Source organism: Agrilus planipennis, unplaced genomic scaffold (genome assembly GCF_000699045.2).
Source record: "Agrilus planipennis isolate EAB-ADULT unplaced genomic scaffold, Apla_2.0 scaffold118, whole genome shotgun sequence".
Taxonomy (NCBI): domain Eukaryota; kingdom Metazoa; phylum Arthropoda; class Insecta; order Coleoptera; family Buprestidae; genus Agrilus; species Agrilus planipennis.
In genome coordinates this window covers 44,148-48,395 of record NW_020438955.1, presented here as the reverse complement: position 1 = coordinate 48,395, position 4,248 = coordinate 44,148, and the positions used below count along the sequence as shown (strand labels likewise).

The 4,248-nt window shown below is 29.4% G+C and overlaps 1 protein-coding gene across 1 annotated transcript in view; it reads left to right on the top strand.

The window, feature by feature from the left end:
- The window catches only part of LOC108738928 (protein Malvolio), an 87,858-nt gene extending 84,149 nt beyond the window's left edge, over positions 1-3,709 (top strand). The window contains exon 12 of the mRNA XM_025974981.1: positions 2,532-3,709. The gene's annotated coding sequence lies outside the window, so the exon portion shown is untranslated. The remainder of the gene's footprint in view (positions 1-2,531) is intronic.
- The last annotated feature ends 539 nt before the right edge of the window (positions 3,710-4,248 follow it).

The following is a 4,248-nucleotide window of genomic DNA, read 5'->3' as shown; positions in this document are numbered from 1 at the left end:
GCAACTCCATTCAAACTCTCCTTGGTAACCCTAAGGATAAAATTCCATTCTTAGAAAAGTCGGGGATATATGAAATTAGTTGTAATGACTGTAGTAAAAAATATATTGGACAAACTAGACGTTCAATCAAAACCAGATTTAAAGAACATCTAGCTCATGCTAGGTTTGGTAGAGAAGAAAAATCTAGTGTTGCCCAACATATTCTTACTGATGGACATAATATTAATATTAATAACCTTAAGTTAGTTAAAGAAGTTAGGAATAATCGTTTACTAAACAGTTTTGAAAGTTTATACATTTATAAAAATAAACAAATTGTTCTTAACAATGACAACGGTCCCATCCCTGGATCTCCGCTATTTAGTTTAGTTTAATTACGTTTATGATGATGATGTTAAGGTCCATTGAACATCTACCTTGTTGGCTTCGGGTCATGTTCACTGAACCTTAACAACTATCAGTATAAATTAGGATTAGTTCTCATTTAGGTTTAGTTTACTTCAGTCCCTGAAGAAGGTATTTTTTTTAGCGAAAAGTGCTTCGGACAACTACAGTGTCGTGTTTTGGCGTTGGGGTTTTGAGCTATTCTGTTTGTTCTATAATATCCAGTGGTTTATTCAAAGGTAATAAAAAGGTTATTTTCATGAAAAAAAAAAGTATTCTAATTTTTTTTGTAGTTGTTTTTACCTCTATATTGCAGTTGTAAAATTAACTGTATGTTGGGTTGCCTACTTATAATACTTACGTACAAGAAATGGTAGTTTAATTGTTATTAAAAAATAAACTAACATCCCAACTGTGTGTATGTACGATAAATACAATTTAAAGATGATAATTCATCAATCTGCTTCAATGAAACTGGAATTATAACTCTTATAGCACAATTATAACCTTTGTTTGAAATTGTCCCGGCACCTCCACCAAAATTTTCAATAAACATTTTTAGTAAATACTTGCTGATAACATTTGTGTATACTTTACAATATTCACCATCCATAACGATCATCATCGAATGTAAAATTTGATCATTTTTACATGCGAAAAAAAATATCATTATTAAAATAAATTATTCAATAAATGAAAGTTTTTAGTAATTTCAAAAGTATTTGAAAACTTTCATTTTATATGAAGAATTGCTAAACAAACTAATCGGAAATTTTATTATTATTTGTTTATTTATTTATTTTAAAGATCAATAGGCACAAGACCTAATCAGAAACAATTTAAAATCATTACAGATTCTGCTGTAATATTGTAAAAACAAAATAGAAATTTTATAGGCATAGGAAAAACATGAATTTTTGGCAAGTAGTAGATCAAACGAATAATAATTAATTAATGTCCACCAAAAATTAAATTTTTGAGTTATTTAATGAAACTGTCCCATTTTTGTTGAGATATTTTTTTATGGTAGTTTGAATTTGTAAACAATTTTGTTATGCTTTTTCGATATTAGCAAACAAAATTTGCCTTATCGAGAACTGCTCACATCAAGTTTCTAAGAATTACTTGAAAAATAAAGTTTTTAATCGTCGATTGCCGTGCTCATTGAGTGTAAACGGAATAATTTATGTTTTGAATAATACGTGTTATAAAAAAAATCGTAGCTACAAATACCTTCAACCATTTTTTCATATCAATAGTAAAGTCCAATACCGTTGAGAGATATTACGTTTTGTTCTAAAGAAAATCAAAAGAAGTTGAAATCCGAAGCCGGCCCTGGACGTGAATAGGCAACGTATAGAGAAATTGCTATAACAAGTAAGCAACTAAATGGATGAAAAATGTAAACTGTGGCGGTTGTAGAACGACTAATAAAGTAAATATCAGCAAACACCCTGTATAAACAGCCTATCTGTCGCCTGTATTACATTATTTTGAAATAAAAAGACACCTAGCGTCCTCTATAATCCAAAACAAACACTATCGAGCTTAAAAATAATTTTAATTATTTTAATGTATTTTATGTTAAATTGTGGAGCACCCTGTACACAGTAACAACAATATTACATGCACTATTAGTATATCACTAAATTTGTTGATAACTTGTCTAGACTGTTTAGGTCCCAATTATTATTATTATTATTGTGTTTTTCTTAAAGGTTTTCCATGTAATAACGAGACGCCAGATCTTCCAGTCTAAACAGGCTTATCGGTTGAAATTTCACGCTCTATTTGCCTTCCCAAATTGTTAGCAATTAAAATTCGACAGTTTTATTCGTTTTTATTTTTTATTTATCGCGTAAACGTAATGTAAACATATTTTGCGGATGTTCAATATTTATTGCTACTGTTGTTTGTTTTTCGTTTCTTATTTACTTAGATGTACAAATTTAAACAGCGTTTATAACTTTGTAATATTAATAGCAAATTGCAATATTTGTTAGAAATTATTTGTCCAATTTCTTTACAGTTAGCTTTTTTGTATAGTTTTAGTGGCTCGTTAAATTTTGAACTTCTTCCGTATTGTATTTATTTCTACAAAAAATGAAATAATATTAATTTAACTTATATCTAATGTTGCCTTGCAGTTGTCCTAATTGAGTATACGAAGAGTCCTGAAGTGTCCCACCCTGTTAAGAAAAACAGCCAACAACAAACAACTTAACATGATACAAAATCAGAACATTACATCATTCGAAAAATTTTTGCATTAATGATCACATTTGTTCAAACGCCCTGTACAGCAAATAATCATATTAACCGTAATTAACAACATGCCTTGAGCTAAAACTGGCGAAGCTATTAGTGTAACATTTGACGTCACAAATTGCCGGAGTGCATAGGCTCGAACAATAGCATTGCTAAGGGAAGGTAACTTTTTACAGATTTTATTGTTAAAAAATGCTCAACTAATTGCTAAATCGAGTAAATGAACATGTGCTCAAATGTATCACATCAAGAAATATACAATTTACTTTTTGGAATGGATATTCACTTTTTTAATTGATTTTTACTAATACGGTTAATAATTGGAGAATTATTCTGCTACGCCTGTGGTTTTTGCCCACAAATATAGCGTCATCAATGATAGTGAATGGTTGCTTCGTGTTCGTACTATGGGTGATTCTAGGCGGGCATGGCTCCTTTTTTGATTTCTTTAAAATCTATGAATTACATTTTGATTGTTCACATTTTGAAAAGAGGTTTTTCGATTCAATTATACTGCAAACCGATGAATTGATAAAACTTACAATACTTTTATGAAGATAGTAGAAAAAATGTTAGGTATTAAATATCTGTAAGATTCATCTACATACTTTTCAAAAGCGTATATCTTAATGTTTGGATAATGGCACTATTCGCAATCTAAAGGAATACTTAACCGATCCTAGAAAGAAAAAATACAAACTTAAATTATCATCACTCTAAATTTTTATTATTTAAGAAGTCAACATAGGTCAGTTCACTCCGTTCATTCAACATATTCACAGAAACAAAATCATATTTAACATATTTTAATGTTAATGTGCATTGAAAGGTGAGGCGCCGGCCTATTTACTAATAACTATCAAACCATGCCTTGAGTTAAAAGTAGCGAAGCCATAATTAGTTTGTCGTGACGTCACAAAATGTCAAAGTACATAGGCTGGAACCAGTTTATACTTAAGGAGAGCTAGTTATTTTACACATTTAATTGTTAAAAAGTGCTTAAGTAACTGTTCAATGAAGTAAATTAGCATGTAATTAAATCTACCATATTATAACAGTGTTTGGTTTGCTTGTTGAAATGGATACCCTTAAAATTAACTAATTTTTAGTAGTAGAGTTAATTATAATTGCAAATCATTCTGCTACGCCTTTGACTTTTGCCCACAATTAACATCATCACCGATGTCAAATTGTTGCTTCTTGTTTATCCTGTGTGATTGGGCACGGGCATGGCTACTGTTTTAATTTTGTAGCTATAGATAACATTGTTATTAAATTAATTCACAGAGTGATAAAGTTTTTTCTAGTCACTGGGACAGTAAATCATTAAAATATTAATTTTATTAAAACTATACTAGAAGAGGACATTTAACTATCTATCTACTTTCTCACATCTTAACAAATGAATAAGCAAACTATTTGCATTCTTATGGAGTACTTAACCAATACTATAAAGATAAAGTATTTAAAGTATCATTTAATTACTCTATTAATGATTATTTAAGAAATTACAATAGTTTGATTCACGCCATTTATACATGTATAACATACTTTAATCCTTTGAATAGCATAGCAACACGAGATACAAATATTCAA